At 47.6% G+C, this 20,230-nt stretch overlaps 1 long non-coding RNA gene across 2 annotated transcripts; it reads right to left on the minus strand.

Annotated features, from left to right (window-relative positions):
* Positions 1-14,081: 14,081 nt before the first annotated feature.
* LOC140402515 (uncharacterized) lies at positions 14,082-19,524 on the minus strand. 2 transcript variants are annotated; one of them, XR_011938149.1, is made up of 3 exons: positions 19,427-19,524; positions 16,817-16,971; positions 14,082-14,303 (listed from the first exon to the last, which is right to left on the minus strand). It is a non-coding gene; the product is annotated as an uncharacterized lncRNA (long non-coding RNA). The 2 variants fall into 2 exon arrangements; XR_011938150.1 differs by lacking the exon at positions 16,817-16,971.
* Positions 19,525-20,230: the final 706 nt, after the last annotated feature.

The following is a 20,230-nucleotide window of genomic DNA, read 5'->3' on the forward strand; positions in this document are numbered from 1 at the left end:
GACACAAGAGTAGTCAATCCTCCTCGGAAAGATACCCAAGTTATTAAAAAAGGAAAGGAGTACAAGGTGACCTGAAGACTAAAGCAATGAATTTCCATGCCTGGGTCTGCTGTTCTTCCAGCTACTTCTAGATGTCCACAATCTGGGGACAGGACAAAGTTTCAATTAGGCTCCCCATGTTTAAAATAATGTTTGAAACTTTACTCAAGTGGGGCATCTCGTGGTACTGTCCACACTTTAGAGTTATCATTTCACCCTCCAGTTTGAAAATGTTTCCTGCTGTAACTCGCTGGGAGTGTGAGTGATATCCTTCGGCAAGAGGGCACTGGACATCTGGAACCTCAATGAACAATGGACCAACAATCTTTCTCTTTCACCAATGTGATTTAAGGATCAAAGAAACAATGGAATGCTGGAGAAGGAAATTGGGTGAATTAGACGTAAATAATTGCTCCCAATTTCCCTGATCAGCCAGATTCTTATCCTGGGAGGGTGCGTGAATACTGGGGTCAGGCCTGACGCCCCCAGAAACAGTGTGGAAGTAACCACAGGGACTGCTAAGTGCCGAGATTGACAGGTTAAAGGCCCACTTGGTGCTTTGGGAGTTTGTCCCAGTTAGAATAAAAACAGTAAAACACTCTGGCCCTCACCCCTCAAACCCCTTTACTCCCAATGCCTAATTCATGCCAACTCATGCTGCTTATGACTCCTCATATCCTCCTTACCAATTTATGCCCCTCTCCCACCCCATAGAGCCCCATGCCCTCCATGCCAACCTATGCCCTTTTACCATTCCTCATAGCCACTCTCCATGCCAACACATGAACCCTACTTATCCCCAGGGCCCTTTATAGCTCCATGCCAATTTAGAGCTAACTCATGACAACCCATACCCCTCATCCACAATCCTTTGTGCTACACCCGCTGTGCTAAATCACCAGTATCCACCATTGGCAGACCTCAGGAACTATGCTGAGATTAAATAAAAGAAAGTATTTGCCACATACTTCACTACAAATTAAAAAGAGAACTCTTATTGGTGAAAGCCCATTCAATACATTTAAATCACTTCAAGTGCTTAATCTCTTATAACACAAGTATTTTTATTCATACCCCCATATCATAGACAGCTAATGGCCGGGATTCTCCATCGGCCGACGCCAAAATCATGGTGGGCACTGGGGGTTCATGCCAAATCGCAATTGTCCGGTGCCTCAACAGCAGTGTCAATGTGTTCCACTCCGTGATACGTTGTTTCCATGTCATTAGTGGGCCTGACCCAGTGTTCTTCGGGTCTCCGCGATTCTCTGCCTCTAACAGAGGGAATTCCCGACAGCGAGGTTCATTTGAGCTTTCAGAAATCATGAAACAAGCATTCGTGGTTGCTGAGGGAGGTACAGAATATGCCCAACATCACCATAGAGTGCGACCAGTTGTGCCGCTTACCTGGGGGCTTCTGCCAGGGCCGGGGGAGTAGCAGGGGATTGTCCAGGTGGTGGGCTGTGGGGCCGTCATGGACGGGCACAGAATACCATCGCTGCAGCCGGCAAGGCAGCCATGCAGCTGCGCATGCTACCGACAGCCCACTGTGGACTTAGTGTCATGGGTTGTATAGGTGTCTCCACAGGCCACCCCTACTAGGTGCCCTCTGGCCCCAGCCAACCCATCAACGGGATGGACGTGCTCCAATGCAATCAGTGTCATCTTGTGGGCTGGGTTGGTGTGTGGGGAATAACGTGTGTACATGCAATGCAGCTTATCAGCCTCCTGAGTGCCAATCACGGACCCGGTGAACCCAGCACCATATCTCATTGGAATTGATTGTGTCCCACGTGGCGTCGGTGCTAGCCCCTCAACAGTCGCTAAATCGATCCAGGTGTGGCACCAGTTTTGCTGTCGTGGAAGTCCATGAATCCTGCACCGGCGTCAAAACACAGTCTCAGGAACGGAGAATCCCGCCCCCTACATTTACAATCACTTGAATCTGTCAATCAAACTGTGAATTTAAGGTTCTGTCATCATGATAGGTTGTGGAAGCAGTCAAGCGGCACCAATCGTATAATGATAACCCTTTGGCTTCGATTGAAATTGCAATTTTTTAATACACTGCAGGCTGCATTTTTCAACATTTAAAGAGCAGGGTATTTAAATGATTTGATGGTTTGTCCGTTCCACAGACCTTATCCACATATTACACACAATTTAGATTATCTCCACTGATTAATGAGATTGTGCCAATAGAGTAGAAATGTAATATAATTGGAGAAAGAATTTAACGGGGAATTAGGAACAAGTAAACGGTGGTTAGAATGAGAAATTGTTAGCGACAGATGTGTTCCCAGGATTTCCCAAAGGAATTCACAACCTGAGGATGCCGGAAACCTGGAACTTTTCCCATGAAATTGCTACAAATGCTGAGATAATTCAACATTTTAAGGTTGGGTGTTATAGATTTTTTTGTAAAGATACCAGGAGATAGGAAGCAAGGATGAACAAATGGTTTTGAGGTACGGATTGTGCTGCGATCTAATTTCATGGCAGAATAGGATCGAGGGACTGGATGGCCTTTTCCTTTTCTGAATGCTCCCATTGAGGGACGCAGGGATTGAAGAAAAACCACGGAACAGCAATGTGAGTATTAGGGGGTGGCTGGAGCGACAGCGACAGAGCGAGAGAGAGAACAATGGTTAGAATTCTCAGTTGGTATCATTCAACACTGAACTGGAAAAAAATACGAGTTTTAATTATGTAAATGACTAAGGCTGTCAATATTCCTGACACCACAGCTTTTATAACTTTTTTTTCCTTTGTTCAGGTTTCAAGCAATTGACTGAATATATTTGAATTAATTTGAGATCTTCGCAAAAGACAATGCATGACTATTTAAACAATTTCTCAAGTGCCTCACCAGAAGGGGCCTTTGTTGAAGAATTTTAAAGCAATTACAACACTAGAACAGTAACTACACTTCAAAACGTACTTCACTGGCTGTAAAGTGCTTTCCGAAAATGCAAAATGAATGCAAGTCTTTGGTTTTTTTTCTTTCAATTACTAGGCCAGCAATTCGGCACAAAAAAACCTCAGCATTAATGTGGGGTTGATTGAGGGAGCTGGCGAGGGGGCTGGTTTGAGACACTGAGCTGGGGGATTGGCATTTCCCTCTGGGTTGGGGAAATATTGGTGGACTGGGCTGTTGAGGTTCTGTTTGCCTATCCTTACTAGCAACAAGTCCAGGTCCTCCATCGTCCCTGTGCTCACTGTAGAGTTTCCCAGCCTAGCATTGCAAATTTTAAAATTCTCACCTTTGTTTCTAAATCCCTTCATGGCTTCATTCCTTCTCCTCGCTCTAACTTCTTGTGAAACATCTTCTCTCCTCTAATTCTGACATCTGGCACATTCCTGATATTAATTGTTCAACCTTTAGTGGAAGCTCCTTCAGCTGGCTGGGCCCTAAGCTCTGGTATTCCCTCCCTAAACCGATCAGCTTCTCTACCCCCCCCACGCCCCCCCCCCTCCCCCCCCCACCTGCTCCTTTAAAACCTACACCCCTGAGCAAACGTTTGATCATTTGCTCAAATATTTCCTTTTGTAACTTGTTGCCAGATTTTGACAATGTGCCTGTGAGGTGTCTTGTGTTGTTTTATTCTGTTTAAAGTGCGATGCAAATGAAAGTTGTTGTTTGTCACGTTGGAAACACATGCCGTGAATAATTTTAAGAAACTTGGATCAAGGCCCAAAGCCTTGACTGGGACAGGGTGGCACGGTGGTTAGCACTGCTGCTTCACAGTGCCAGGGACTGGGTTCAATTCCGGCCTCGGGTGCATGTCTGTGTGAGGTTTGCACATCCTCCCCGTGTCTGCGTGGGTTACCTCCTCGTGCTCCGGTTTCCTCCCACAGTCCAAAGATGTGCAGGTTAGGTGGAGTGGCCATGATAAACTATCCCTCAGTGTCCAAAGGCAAGGTGGGGTTACGGGGATAGGGCAGGGCAGTGGGTCTCGGCAGAATGCTCTTTCGGACGGTTGGTGCAGAATCGATGGGCCGAATGGCCTCCTTCTGTAATGTACAGTACGAAGTCTTACAACACCAGGTTAAAGTCCAACAGGTTTGTTTCGATGTCACTAGCTTTCGGAGCGCCTCAGGTGAATGAAGAGGTCTGTTCCAGAAACACATATATAGACAAATTCAAAGATGCCAAACAATGCTTGGAATGCGAGCATTAGCAGGTGATTAAATCTTTACAGATCCAGAGATGGGGTAACCTCAGGTTAAAGAGGTGTGAATTGAACCAAGCCAGGACAGTTGGTAGGATTTCGCAGGCCAGATGGTGGGGGATGAATGTAATGCGACATGAATCCCCGGTCCCAGTTGAGGCCGCACTCATGTGTGCGGAACTTGGCTATAAGTTTCTGCTCGGCGATTCTGCGTTGTCGCGGGTCCTGAAGGCCGCCTTGGAGAACGCTTACCCGGAGATCAGAGGCTGAATGCCCTTGACTGCTGAAATGTTCCCCGACTGGAAGGGAACATTCCTGCCTGGTGATTGTTGCGCGATGTCCGTTCATTCGTTGTCGCAGCGTCTGCATGGTCTCGCCAATGTACCACGCTTCGGGACATCCTTTCCTGCAGCGTATGAGGTAGACAACGTTGGCCGAGTCGCACAAGTATGTACCGCGTACCTGGTGGGTGGTGTTCTCACGTGTAATAGTGGTATCCATGTCGATGATCTGGCACGTCTTGCAGAGATTGCCATGGCAGGGTTGTGTGGTGTCGAGGTCACTGTTCTGAAGACTGGGTAGTTTGCTGCAAACAATGGTTCGTTTGAGGTTGCGCGGTTGTTTGAAGGCGAGTAGTGGGGGTGTGGGGATGACCTTGGCAAGATGTTCATCGTCATCAATGACGTGTTGAAGGCTGTGAAGAAGATGACGTAGTTTCTCCGCTCCGGGGAAGTACTGGACGACGAAGGGTATTCTGTCGGTTGTGTCCCATGTTTGTCTTCTGAGGAGGTCGGTCTGGTTTTTCGATGTGGCGCGTTGGAACTGTCGATCGATGAGTCGAGTGCCATATCCCGTTCGTACGAGAGCATCTTTCAACGTCTGTAGATGTCTGTTACGCTCCTCCTCGTCTGAGCAGATCCTGTGTATACGGAGCGCTTGTCCATAGGGGATGGCTTCTTTAATGTGTTTAGGGTGGAAGCTGGAGAAGTGGAGCATCATGAGGTTGTCCGTGGGTTTGCGGTAAAGCGAAGTGCTGAGGTGACCGTCCTTGATGGAGACGAGTGTGTCCAAGAATGCAACTGATTTTGGAGAGTAGTCCATGGTGAGTCTGATGGTTGGATGGAACTTATTAATGTCATCGTGTAGTCGTTTCAGTGATTCTTCGCCGTGGGTCCAAAGGAAAAAATGTCATCGATGTATCTGGTGTATAACGTCGGTTGAAGGTCCTGTGTGGTGAGTAGGTCCTGTTCAAACTTGTGCATGAAGATGTTGGCGTATTGGGGTGCGAATTTGGTCCACATGGCTGTTCCGTGCGTCTGGATGAAGAACTTGTTGTCGAAGGTGAAGACGTTGTGATCCAGAATGAAGCTGATGAGTTGCAGAATTGCGTCTGGAGATTGGCAGTTGTCGGTGTTGAGTACTGAGGCTGTTGCAGCAATGCCATCGTCATGGGGGATGCTGGTGTAGAGTGCCGAGACGTCCATTGTATCGAGGAATGTTCCTGGTTCAACTGGTCCATGGGTGCTGAGTTTCTGTAGGAAGTCCGTCGTGTCGCGACAGAAGTTGGGTGTACCTTGTACGATGGGTTTCAAGATGCCCTCGATGTAGCCAGAGAGGTTCTCACACAGGGTCCCATTGCCTGAAACGATAGGGCGGCCTGGTCTGTTGGCCTTATGTATTTTCGGGAGGCAGTAGAGATCTCCAATGCGGGGAGTACGTGGGATGAGAGCACGTAGGGTGCTCTGAAGATCTGGATCCAAGGTCTTGATCAGTCTGTTAAGTTGGCGGATGTGTTCCTTGGTCGGATCTGCGGGTAACTGTCTGTAGTGTTCTTGGTTGTTCAGTTGTCGGTATACTTCTTTGCAGTAGTCCGTTCTGTTCAGTACGACAGTGGCCCCCCCTTTGTCTGCTGGTTTGATGACGGTGCTGCGGTTGGTCTTGAGAGCGCGGATGGCATTGCGTTGTGCTTGGGTGACGTTCGGGGCTGTCTTGTGAATGCGACTGATGAATCTGGCATTGACGCGACTCCTGACGGCTTGAGCATACATGTCGAGTCTAAGGCAACATTCTGTAATGTAGGGATTGTATTACTCTAAGACACTAGCAAGCTTGATTATGGATGAAGGGCTGTTCTCTTAATGTGCCGCCCACCTGACCATAAGAAGGATGCCTGAATGTTAAGGCTAAGGTGAGAGATTGTTTTAATTGCCTCCCTCCAGTTTTTTTCCTGTGTTTTAGGAAAAGATCCATGAGTTTCACATCCTCCAGAATCGCAACCCCCCTGCCCTCTGCCTGAATTACTGGTTTGTCCAGTTTCTTCATTGACTTACACACAGCTGACCTTGAAGAGGCTGCAAATCCAACTCATTCATTGGAAGGGAATACATTTTTCTCCAGGAAGATGCCTGGGACACTCTGACTTGTGTCCAATCAAACTGAAGAAGACTCCCCCAGGAAGGTACTGACACAACAAGAGACTTCACCAGCAACACACAGAAGCAAAGTCGAGGTATTAGAAGGATTGCACAAAAGTCCAAACAACCCATCCAGCCAACCCTTCAAGCGGCACCTCTCCCCCTGCGGCTGAATCTGAAGGTCACACACTGGACTTTTCAGCCATCTCAAGACACATCGAACTGGGAAGGGAGCAAGTCACCCTCGGTCCCGAGGCACTGCCGAAGAAAAGAAGATTCCCCAAAGTCATCTGCAACTTGAACCGGTGAGGGAATGAGTCACAGCAACTGCCTGAAGCATTTAATCAGCAAAGTAGGTGATGGTACCTTTACAGAACACTGAGGAGATGTGGGGTGGGGTGGGGTGGAGGGCCTGGAGAGGCCACTCTACCTGCTGGCTGAACTTCATATCTTTAAGGGATTGCGGCATGACATCACTCGAAGGGAAATATGTTGTGCGATCCAGTTAGTGCACACACACAGCATGATATCTTCAAGCTTTATATCCATTATTAACAGGATAAAAGCAGTACACCGATTATCTAGCCCCACTAGTCCATCATTAAAAGTTTAATTTATTCGCCAAAATGGCCAGTTTTTTCCTTCATTACTGGTACCCGGAATAAAATAGACTTTAACCAGGCTTCTTTCAATAAACTCAGAATGATTGATTTATTTTAAAACAGACCTTTTTAGCAAGTAGCAAGAATTGGTAACACACGACTGTAATCTGGAAGTATACTCAAAACGTGCCCAGCATACACACACAAACACTCAAACAAAGGAGACACAAGTTGTCTCTACAGAGGTGCCTGGTCAGAAAAAAGCATCCTCAAATCCTCACAGGTCGACACAGCGAACAGGTCCTGATTACAACCTGAATTGTTGACACGCTCACTACAACACCCAAATGTGGAAGGTGTGGCCTTCTGCATGGATCAAGGGAATGCTCACGACACCTCCTTCCATGATTCACAAAGAGTTGGAAATGCTGAAATTAATATTGATGACATAGAGCAGGAATGCTGGGAGAGGGAAGAGCTTTGTGATTCCGCGATACAAAGGCCAGCACGGAATGTGCATCACCATAGCCAATTGTAAGGTCAGTGTTGGTTAAACCCAACTCCTTAGTGAAGGTCTTGTTCCCATCCCTTCGCTGGTGACCCTGGGGCCGACTCCGTCTCTCTCTCTAACTCTGTTTCTTTAAACGAAAATGCAAAAAAGCAGTTTTATAGAATGGCACATTGGCCCGGTAGTTACCACTGCTGCCTCACTTCTGGCCTGCCCGCCCGCTCCACCATCTTGCTCCTGTGTTCCTTCAGGAGACAATGCCTCTACAGGAGGAGAGAGAGGGAGTACACGCTCTAAAACCAAAGGAGCAGCCAATGACCATTACAATGCTCACTGCTTGTTCAATCAGAGACTGAGTCTCTCCTCAATTTGCTGCTGATAGGCTGGTCAGTGAGCCTATCAGCCACAAAGGTGGGTGAGAATGAGTCTCTGATTGGACAAGCAGATCCTTGCGGATCTTTCATTCAGTCTGTGAGCCGGGTACAGAGGCTTTGGGCGATGGGTATGACCCACGGGCCGGGGGGTTGGACAAGCCTGATACATCTGCTCAACATCTGAGGTTAGCTGGATGCACCCTAATGTCCTCATCAACATGATGTCCAGTGCAATCTGTGATAGAAGAATTTGTACCTGAAACAGAAACCATCTTGGTCCCTGAAGAGCCTATTGCCTAACGAGCTTCATTTCCTGCCCATATCACTCCAGGCTACACAAAATATAAATGAACATCTCCCTTTTCGCTTCCCACAGCTCATCGGGTTTCGGGTATACTATTGATGTCCCTGCGTGAAATTCTCCCCTGCAATCAGAAGTCTAAAAATAGACCCGACCCCCCCCCCCCCCCCCGACCCCGCCCGACCCCCTGTCCAGGTATCCCACCTACAGGATTTGAGCTTCCCCTGAGTTAGTGTCAGGGGGCTGTGCCCCTTTGCACGTGTTCAAAACCTGTGGCCCACTTCCCGCATTGCCACCTGTGACTGGTCAAAGCGCGATGCTCCCCCCGTATGGACAATACCCCGTCAACTGTTTCCAGATGTCTTTATTTTAATCTTTAAATCCCCAACCAATCCACAGGTATGACAAGCATCATCCAGGTGCAGCTTCACACTGTTTCAAGGCTCCTCACATCCCTGCACAAGGAGAACCCCACGAAACCAGGAAAAGTTTCAAAATTCCCTCAATGAGTTTTTCCTGTCAGGTCTTGATAATCATAGTTATTTGTACCATTCTAATGTCTGCAATAATAACCTACCCATACATGACCTTATAATTATCATTTTATTGAATATATCCTGCCGTCAGAGGGCATTTCTGTTTAAATGCTTGCTTGCACAGGTGAATTGACCAGTTTTCCCAGTTTCCCTCCCTTAACCTTTGCTTTCGCACAAAGATCAAGTTAACCAATTCAATGGTGGAGAATTTGAGTTAATCCCTTTGTGTCTGGAATACATTCTCGCAGCATATCAGTCATTTAAAAAAATTTTTAGAATACCCAATTAATTTTTTTCCAATTAAGGGGCAATTTAGCGTGGCCAATCCATCTACCCTGCACATCTTTGGGTTGTGGGAGCGAAACCCACGCAAACACAGGAAGAATGTGCAAACTCCACAGCAGCATAATAGACATAACTACAGTTACAATAAATGGCTGAAAATTAATCAGCTACACCGTAATTGCAGGGTTTCCAGTTCATTTTAGAACAGAGAGGATCTGCAATAACAGATTTCACTAGTTTGAATCCTCCAGCCACCCGGGATTGCTGACTGGCTGGCGGGGGCTGTGTGCATTTGCAGCTGTCAGGATGGAGGAAGGGTACAGCGCAGGGTGAGGGGCTGAGGGTGCGGTGTACACTGTTCAGTCACAAAGCACCAGCTCTGTGGTGGGTCAGGCTGATGGAGTAGCCACTCATTTCCTGCCGGTCTGTCTGGTACAATCTGAAATTAGCTTTGAGACCTGCGTGAATCTGCTTACTGAGGGGCACAGAGACTGGAACATCCAACAGGCAACAGCATTCCTCGTGATTAGAGGAAGGCTGACGTGGGGAAATCAAAGCTTTGCCAGGGCAGGGTTACTTTCAGCATTGATGGATTGTGAGATGCGGTAGAGGGACGTTGATCCACTATCTCCTGAGTGTGACCTGGAAAGGTTTGATGTTGATGCCAGGGGTTAAAAAAAGCATTAAGATTTTCCATTAATTTCAGACTAAGGACCGCAGAAAGGTATTCACTCAATGCAGAAAATCCTTATAATTTTAATTTAATGTATAATTTCCTTGTCATAAAATATAAGAGCTTCAACTGAGAGCTGTAAAGTTTCACATTGCTGTCTGAAACTGCCAGTCTATTGTGCACCTGCCACAACCCTTCAATTCTCTGAAAGTCTTGAATTCTGCTCCCTTACCTTAGAAGCCCATTCACTTTCCTGCATCTGGAGATATTCTCTAGCTCTATTGCCTCCAACTCCTGTATCTATTTCCCACATTCTTGTATCTGGGGAAGTCATTCTAAACCCCCCCCCCCCCCCCCCCCCTCCTCCCCGCACACACTCCTGTATCTGGATCAGAGCCTTATACAGCCCTAGGAATACATCACTGTTCTTTTTTTAAATATAAATTTAGAGTACCCAATTCATTTTTTCCAGCTAAGGAGCAATTTTGCGTGTTCAATCCATCTATCTTGCACATCTTTGGGTTGTGGGGGCGAAACCCACGCAAACATGGGGAGAATGTGCAAACTCCACACGGACAGTGACCCAGAGCTGGGATCGAAACTGGGACCTCGGCGCCGTGAGACTGCAGTGCTAACCAGTGCGCCATCGTGCTGCCCTCATCCCTGCACTTTTATTCTAGCCCTCCCGACATGAACGCTAACATTGCATTTGCCTTCCTAACTACCGACTGAACCTGAACGTTAACCTTAAGAGAATCGTGAACTGGGACTCCTAAGTCCCTTTGTGCTTCTGATTTCCTAAGCTTTTTCCTATTTAGAAAATAGTCTGTGCCTCCATTCTTCCTACCAAAGTGCATAACCTGACACATTTTAAAAATAAATTTAGAGTATCCAATTCTTTTTTAAACGTATTAACATGTTGCGCAGCCAGTTCACTAGAATGGCACATCTTTATTGCAACTTCTATTTGAGCTTAATTTCTCAAGCACTTTAGGGAAGTAGGGACGATAGTAACGTTTAACGGGCATTTTGACAAATACATGAATAGGGTGGGAATAGAGGGATATGGACCCCGGAAGTGTAGAAGATTTTAGTTTAGTCGGGCAGCATGGTCGGCACGGGCTTGGAGGGCCGAAGGGCCTGTTCCTGTTCTGTACTTTTCTTTGTTCTTCGTTCTTAGTGTCATGCAATCCAAGAACAATTTGATCTCTAATCATGGAGGGTTTCAGAGTCGCAAAGTTGCATGTCTGTGCTTTCAGCTTAAGGTCAGTAAGAAAACTATCAAATGATTCGCCAGTCTCCTGCGTGCGCATTCGAAAAATTAACCTTTCGTACGTTTCATTTTCTTAGGTGTACAATGCTCGTCATATTTTTTGATCACACCATCAAATTTCTTACTGTCTTCCTCTTGCTCATACATGAATGTATTTTATATTTAATTTGTCTGCGGTCCTGCTACCATGAGCAATAATCACAATTTTTCTCTTGTCCAGCTGTGCCTGCGACTAGATAGCTGAGACATACAGAGTGAAGTGCTGATTAAACAAGCGCCCATTTCCATCCACATTACCAGTAAGTTGAAGCTGTTCTGGAGCTTTCAGACTTTCCATTTCAAGAACCACGATTTTCTTGCAGAATATTTATTCTTTGTTTGATAACTGTGCCATTCAAATTACTCCTGGTACCATGTTATGTTTGTGCTATGATAATAAATGAATCAGTGTGCGACCGAACATCTAGTTCAAGACTAGGTATTTAATGTTGAATAAGCTGTGGGTAAACTAAACTATTGCTAACCAAACTGTACATGTTTTAGCCATGCAACTACCAGCTTCTGTAACTCTGATCAAGACTGCTTTTGACGGGTTCCAGTGTCCTGTTCCTCTTGCATGACACCTAGTGGTCCAAGGACATATACACTTGTCATATACACTGCTATATACACTGTTACTGCATATCATTACAAATCTAACCCCGTGATGTACCTATCCTGAGAGTATTTGATGGGGACAGTGTACAGAGAGCATTACTCTGTATCTAACCCCGTGATGTACCTGTCCTGGGAGTGTTTGATGGGGACAGTGTAGAGGGAGCTTTACTCTGTATCTAACCCCGTGATGTACCTGTCCTGGGAGTGTTTGATGGGGACAGTGTAGAGGGAGCTTTACTCTGTATCTAACCCCGTGCTGTACCTTTCCTGGGAGTGTTTGATGGGGACAGTGTAGAGGGAGCTTTACTCTGTATCTAACCCCGTGCTGTACCTGTCCTGGGAGTGTTTGATGGGTGATGTGTAGGGGAAGCTTTACTCTGTATCTAATCCCGTGCTGTGCCTGCCTTCGGAGTGTTTGATGGGGACAGTATAGAGGGAGCTTTACTCTGTACCTAACTCCGTGCTGTACCTGTCCTGGGAGTGTTTGATGGGGACAGTGTAGAGGGAACTTTACTCTGTATCTAACTCGTGCTGTACCTGTCCTGGAAGTGTTTGATGGGGGCAGTGTAGGGGAGCTTTACTCTGTATCTAATCCCGTGCTGTTCCTGGCCTGGGAGTGTTTGATGGGGACAGTGCAGAGGGAGCTTTACTCTGTATCTAACTCCGCGCTGTACCTGTCCTGGGAGTGTTTGATGGGGACAGGGTAGAGGGACCTTTACTCTGTATCTAACCCCGTGCTGTACCTGTCCTCAGAGTGTTTGATGGGGACAGTGTAGAGGGAACTTTACTCTGTATCTAACTCGTGCTGTACCTGTCTTGGGTGTGTTTGATGGGGACAGTGCAGAGGGAGCTTTACTCTGTATCTAACCCTGTGCTGTACCTGTCCTGGGAGTGTTTGATGGGGACAGTGTAGAGGGAGCTTTACTCTGTATCTAACCCCGTGCTGTACCTGTCCTAGGAGTGTTTGATGGGGACAGTGTAGAGGGAGCTTTACTCTGTAGCTAATCCCGTGTTGTACCTGTCCTGGGAATGTTTGATGGGGACAGGGTAGAGGGAGCTTTACTCTGTATCTAACTGTAGCCATGTAAAATGGCTGCGTTCCGATTAATCTGGCCAAAACACAGTTTAAAATGGCTAACCCGAAAGACTGCTGGGAAAAGCAGCCAAGAAGACACAAGCAGGCAGCTGCAGACAGTTTTGCATATTCGGCTCTGGGAAGGTAGCCCAGATCGATACTCAGGGCTATCAACAGCCCATCAACCCAGGTATTCGCAGTTGCATTCAGGACTGTTTGCAGCCCATCTATTCAGACATCCACAGTTAAATCAGCTATTCCCGGGAACAATTGCAACATATTAGCAATTGAATACCGGGCCAGACCTGTCGGCGCCTGCAGTGGCCGAAACAAAGACAGGTGAGTGACCACCCCCCAATCGAGGAATCGCCTCACCATTGGACACATCGACCCCAGAGATTGGGGACAGATCCAATCACTTGGGACTCAGGGTCAAGGGCCGCCCCGGGAGGCGGGAAGCCCCTGGACCCTATAAAAGTGAGGGGCCCAGTTCAGATCTCTCTCTCTCTCTCCTCTTCGCCTGCTCGAGACCTTTGCAAGACCAGCCACCGGCAATAGTAAGTTTGAATCCAACGATCGCTCTCCGGTAGAGACACCTAGCCACCGACCTGTAGCAGCCTTTTGAATCCCGCGGGCCAAATTTGATTGGACAAGCCATTTGTTTCCCTGACCTGGTGGGCTCTTCCTAAGTTAAGTATTGGCCAGTAGTGATAGGTTTATTATATAGATAGTAGTATTCGGGTATTAATTTGCTTGTTATATATAATAAATGACCGTTGTTTTAATCCTTACTAAGCGGTGTGCTGTGTTATTAATCATAACCTGAACTTGAACCACGTGGCGGTATCATAAAGATACCTGGCGACTCATGAGCAAAGATGACGTAATCAGAGCAAATAGACTAAGGTTAAAAAGAGCAACATAACCCTGTGTTGTACCTGTCCTGGGTGTGTTTGATGGGGACAGGGGAGAGGGAGCTTCACCCTGTATCTAACCCTGTGCTATACCGGGTGGGATATTGAAGGGTTCGTGGAGTGAGCAGGAGAATGGGATTGGATTGAACATTAGGGCAGAACCAAAGCAGACTTGATGAGCTTCTGTGTGGGTTTGACAATCCCGATTTAGAATATTGCACTGATTTGTTTCCATGAGATATTATTGGATATTCCAAATTATTCTAACTGAGATGAACTGTTTATTAAAGCTTAATGAAAAACATTGCCATGATCAAATTCTGCCATCATAATACAATTGGGTTAATCTTATTGAGATAAACAGTTGTCCTGCTGTTTATCTGCTCAGTCAGTCCGCCATAATGTCCAAGATGTAGATAGTTCAGGATGTTCGAGGATTGTTACATCGACCTGTTTGATGACCTTTCCTTCAGTATAAACCTAAAGCAACAACAGCAAACAACTTTGTGCCGTCAACGTAAGAAAATTGAACAATTAACCTTTCTTTAAAACTTATCTCAGGGTGTAGGTGTCACTGGTTAGGCCATCATTTACCCCTTAATTTCCCTTGAGAAGATGGTTGGGGTTTAGGGTTAGGGTTAGTGTTAGTGTTCGCCGCCTTCTTGACCCACTGTAGTCCTGTTGGTTGTAAAAAAAGTTATGAGAAGTCAGGTCAAAGTGGATAGTCAGATTCTTTTTGCCAGGGTGGCAAAGTCAGTTACTAGGGGACATAAGTTTAAGGTGCGAGGGGCAAGGTTTAGAGATGTGCGAGGCAAATCTTTTACACAGAGGTTGTGAGTACCTGGAACCCGCTGCCGGGGAAGGTGGTGGACGCAGGTACAATAGTGACTTTTAAGGTGTGTCTTGACAAATACATGAATAGGATGGGAATAGAGGGATACGAACCTCGGAAGTGTGGAAGGTTTTATTTTAGATGGTCAGCATGGTTGGCGCATGCTTGGAGGGCCGAAGGGCCTGTTCCTGTGCTGTTTTGTTCTTTATATCTGTGTCCATGTGGTGTAGGTACACCCACTGCGCTGTTAGGGAGGGAAGCTCTCATCTTGTCACTCAGTAAATCTCAGTGGAAGTGTAGTTTCTTTGTTAACTTATAAGATACACAAAGACACACAAACAAAAAAACACTTAGACACATAAATACCTTTAGACACACATGTACAGACAAACCCACGCATTTGTACTTCATACTAACTCTATTTTGTAAGGGCAACAGAGTTGACACCAAGCAGGTCTAAACAAACTTACTTTATTTTACAATCACTATTATTTATAGCTCCAGTAGCTCCCTACTGGGTCTTCCCCAGTCGGTACCTTACTGGCCGACTCTATTTATACAAAACCAAGTATTGTTAAGGGCCCCCCGCCCCCTTATCGGGGGAGCTTGTATTCTGCGAGATCCACGGGATAGTTAATCATCCCTCACCCATAAGACCCATATGGGTTATAACACTCTATTAAAACATTGATACTTCCTCTCGATATTCTACATTGTGCGCAGGAGTTGAACTCAGACAATGTGTGAATCTATTTGAATTGTTTAATCTTTCTGTACTGCACACAGAGACTTAATCTGTGTCATATCAGTGATATTGCTGATGCGACCATCAATTCACACAAAACCAGGAGTAGAAGTAAACTGCGGCTTTAATCAACTAGAACAGTGCCTGCCTGCGACTGGTCTGCTAGTGAGAGCCGCCTACAGGGCTACTGCTCTTTATACCTCCCCTCAAGTGGTGGAGCCAGGGGCGGGGCCCACAAGCCACCAACATGATACATTACAGGTAATACCTTACAATGGTCCATAGGTGGAGCCCACATGGGCAACAGCGTGATACAGTTATATACATGATGAATGGTTACTGCAAAACGTTCACCACAATTGCATCTTTGGTCAGCTGGAGATCTTGAGGTCATTTGGCCAAAGGGATAAATTAGGTGCTAACTGAGTGCCGAGCTGGTAAGAACCACCTGCCTAAATGCTTGTGGTGCCTGGAAGAACGCCACTAATCTCACCCAGAATGGATTTGGATTTATTTGGTTAGATCACACCCGTAGAGCGGATGTTTCCTCTTGTGGACAGTCGAGAGCGAGAGCTAATAATTTTAGGATAAGGGGCAGCAGATTTAAAGCAGAGATGAGGAGAAATTACTTCTCTCAAAGGGTCGAGAATCTGTGGAATTCGCTATCCAGAGTGTGGTGGGTGATGGGACATTCAGAGAGACAGATTTTTCATTAGTAATGGGTTATAGAATCAACAGTGCAGAAGGAGGCCATTCGGTCCGTCGAGTCTGTACCGGCTCTTGGAAAGCCCATGCTTCCACCCTATCCCCCTAACACAGTAACCCCAGGTAACCTTTTTTTTTGACACTAAGGGCAATTTAACGTAGCCAGTCTGCCTAACCTGCACGTCTTTGGACTGTGGGAGGAAACCAGAGCACCCGGAGGAAACCCACGCACACACGGGGAGGGGCTGTTTAGCACAGGGCTAAATCGCTGGCTTTGAAAGCAGACCAAGGCAGGCCAGCAGCACGGTTCAATTCCCGTACCAGCCTCCCTGAACAGGCGCCAGAATATGGCGACTAGGGGCTTTTCACAGTCACTTCATTTGAAGCCTACTTGTGACAATAGGCGATTTTCATTTCATTTCAACGTGCAGACTCCGCACAGACAGTGACCCAAGCCGGGAATCGAACCTGGGACCCTGGAGCTGTGAAGCAACTGTTATAACCATTGTGCTACCATGCTGCCCACGGTTGAAGGGTTATGGAGAACAGGCAGGACGGTGGAGCTGAGGCCATGATGAGATTGCCCACGATCGTATTGAACGGTGGAGCAGGCTCGAGGATCTGAATTACAGACACCTGCTCCCAGTTCTTCGGTTTTTATGTTCTAATTTAACTTTCCTACTTAATCCTCATAATCCTTGAATCACTTACCGATCAACAATCTGTCTATCTTAACCTTGAACATACTTAACGTCCCAGCCTCTGCAGACAGTATCTTGAACAGGCCGCCACTTTCCAAATGTGTGACTCTGACTCAATGTTTGGATTCCTCCAATTTCTGCCACAACCACAGAACTAACAGGGTCCTGAGCAAAGTGACAAAGAACATCAGCTGTGAATATCGCCCACTCTCCCTCCTCATCTCCCTTTGACCAATCTGAAGTCTTTAACATTGTCAACCACACCATCTTCCTCCAAAGATGTCCCTCACAGTCCAAGGTTGTGCAGGCTGGGTGGATTGGTCATGCTAAATTGTCCCTTAGTGTCCAAAAGTTAGGTGGGTTGATGGGGTTACAGGGATAGGGCGGGGGGAGATGGCATGGTAGGGTGCTCTTTCAGAGGGTCAGTGCAGACTCAATGGGCCAAATGGCCTTCTTCTGCATGCTATGATTCTCTGAAAATCGCTCATTTTTTCAGTCTACAACTGGCTCCATTCTTTCCTTTCCAATCAGAGCTAGAGATACTCCTGAAAAAGCTTCCCTTCCCAGGCCTGCACTGATACCTCTGGGGAGGGAAGGGAATTCGGGGAGAATGGGTTAGAAGCAACATTGATTCCTCGGTGAAACATTCTAATCAGATCAACACTCTGACATTCCCAGGCCCCACTCCAGACTTTCCCTGTAACGTGCACAGGACTATCTCATTTCAAATAGTAAATCTTACCCAGCAGACTGAAAGGATTCAAACCCAAAGGATATTCATTAATTCATTTAATTCCTGGAATAACTGGAAACAGGTTGCCATCTGCTTCCAACTTGATGCAAAAATGCTACACGTATCCCTCAGGCGACCAAAGCTACAGATTTTATAATTGTCCTTTTCAAACACCTTCTCCAAATACATCAGGCATCAGATGTCAGGGCTGATGGGGAAACTCAAACGCCAGGATTTTTCGTGAAGTCAACAAAGTCCGAAAGCCGGCAGGGAACAGCAATGGTGGCTTTTCACTCTGGAATGTGTGTAACTTGGAGGGTCACAAGTTTCACGTTGAATCGCTGGTGGGGCAGCTTCTGATTTACCCCCGCCCCGCCATGGCTCAGGCCTTCTGCTACCTGGGCACAGAGATAACTCTCTCTGAGGGAGCAAAAGCTGCTTCAAAGTCATGGCTTCCAAAGAGGGGAAACATGCTGCCATCCAGATTCAGTGACGCGCCTCTCTCTCGAGTGATTACTGGACAGAGTGGAGACCTACTGTGAAGTCCTCACCCCCCGCTCTGGGCAAAGAACTTTATCCAAAGTGAAGAATCCAGGGTGGGGGAGGGCTGAGCACCAACAAAAGGACACAGTCCCCCAGTGCTGGAGGGGGAAGAATGATCTCCTCCATTCTGCCAGTCACCCTCCTCATCACTCTCAACTCACACACTCGCAAACTCATCACACACCCACAGGGATGTCGCTCACTGGCAGCTCCAGGCACATCGCCGCTCACTCTCTCACACACCCCGTCATCTCCTCCATTGTGACCTCTGTCCATGGCAATATTCACCACACACACAGGCCAGCCGTCCTTCTCATCTGGCTTGGCAAGGATCTTGCTTGCACTCTGTCCATCTGTCTGCATTCAGGGCAGGCTGGCTCATAACCGGCGGGAGAGGTGCCAGAGTGGGGGCGGAATGCCCGAATGAAGGTCCTAGCCGACTTTGAGAATTGAGCCAATCAACAGGACGGCAAGGATCTGGACTCTTCCTGTGCTGATGGCGAGGTTGCGGCACTCATGAGGATCCTGCAATATTCCTCAGGCGCCTTGCTCCGAGCGATGTCTCCTGTTCCACAGTCCCCTGCCATGCACTAATTATCTCTACTTTCCTTTGGCTAACGCCTCTGGGAAACAGCTGAGCAAGTCCACGAACCAGGCCATCGTTCAAGCCCGAAGAATCTGATGCCAGACTAGCTGAAGACACACTTAGCGCTCACCGACACCCTCCACCAGTGCGGGGACACACACCTTGGTGGGACCTAGTTCTCCAGCAGTCTCAGGGTCGCATTCAGATGAGTACAGCACATTGTCCGATCCACAGCTGGGACATCCCTGGGTGTCGGCATTCGCAGGATAGCTGGAGGTCAGGAACCTGCTGAATCCCAGTCAGCTGAGGAGACTCTGGCCCCAGTCCTGCCGCAGTTGCTGGAGTTGCAAAGACAAGGTCGGAAACATCAGGAAGGGATATCTTCTTCACTCCTCAGATGACAAGGCACAATGGAAGCGACCCTTCAGTCTGAGGAGATGGTCCTGACTCACGGTCCCTTAACGCATGCCGGAAAGTACTGGCTATCCAAAGGATGCCCAGTGCGTGCATGACGTTCACCACAACACCCAACTCTGCCCCACACACATGGCCGAGTGACAAATGATTTGGACACTCAATTACATCCTGAGCTCCCCTATCTGGTGCCAGCATTATCCTACCCTGCTATCCAAGGCTGCACAGTTTCCTGGGAATATGAGGGCGAAGGTTCAATGTCAACATTGTTAGAGGTTCCGAATGCTTCCCTCAGTTTCCCTGCCTCGCTGTCCCAAGGGAATGCTCAGGGTGGCCCCGCTTACCAGTGGTTCCGCTGCTCGGTAACACTCGGTTGATTTTGAAGTTTGCACCCAAAGGGTTAAAGCTTCAGGAATAATCGTCGTCACTCTCAGGAACGAGTGTTTCTTGAGTGAGCATAATTGCTTCAGGAGTCTGACTCCAAGCGTGGCAATTGAGTTTATGATAACCAATCACAACTGTGACCGAGTCCGCATCATTGATTGTTTCCCCATTTGTGTGCTCCCCCCCCCCCCCCGCACTCCCACAGCGACGGATGTGCATTGCAGCCTTCGACGTACGTCGCACACACTGGGGCCCTTGCCCTGGTGCCAGTCAGGAAGAGCCAGTGTTGAGACTTCCCCATGACTCTCCGATTTACAGTGCCACTTTGCATTCCTATTGGGGATCCTCGCAGGAACTGCACTGAGTTCGCATAATCACAGAATAATCCAGTGCAGAAATGCACTTTGCCCATCGAGTCTGCACCGACACAAAAAACACCTGACCTGCCCACCCTAATCCCATCCGTCAGCACTCGGCCCAGAGCCTCGAATGTTGTGACGGCCAAGTGCTCATCCAGGTACTTTTTAAAGGATGTGAGGCAACCCGCCTCTCCCCCCCCCCCCCCCCAGACAGTGCGTTCCAGACCGTCACCACCCTCCCAGACAGAGCGTTCCAGACCGTCACCACCCTCCCAGACAGTGCGTTCCAGACCCGCCTCTCCCACCCTCCCAGGCAGCGCGTTCCAGACCGTCACCACCCTCCCAGACAGAGCGTTCCAGACCCACCTCTCCCACCCTCCCAGGCAGCGCGTCCCAGACCCGCCT

Source organism: Scyliorhinus torazame, chromosome 25 (genome assembly GCF_047496885.1).
Source record: "Scyliorhinus torazame isolate Kashiwa2021f chromosome 25, sScyTor2.1, whole genome shotgun sequence".
Classification (NCBI taxonomy): domain Eukaryota; kingdom Metazoa; phylum Chordata; class Chondrichthyes; order Carcharhiniformes; family Scyliorhinidae; genus Scyliorhinus; species Scyliorhinus torazame.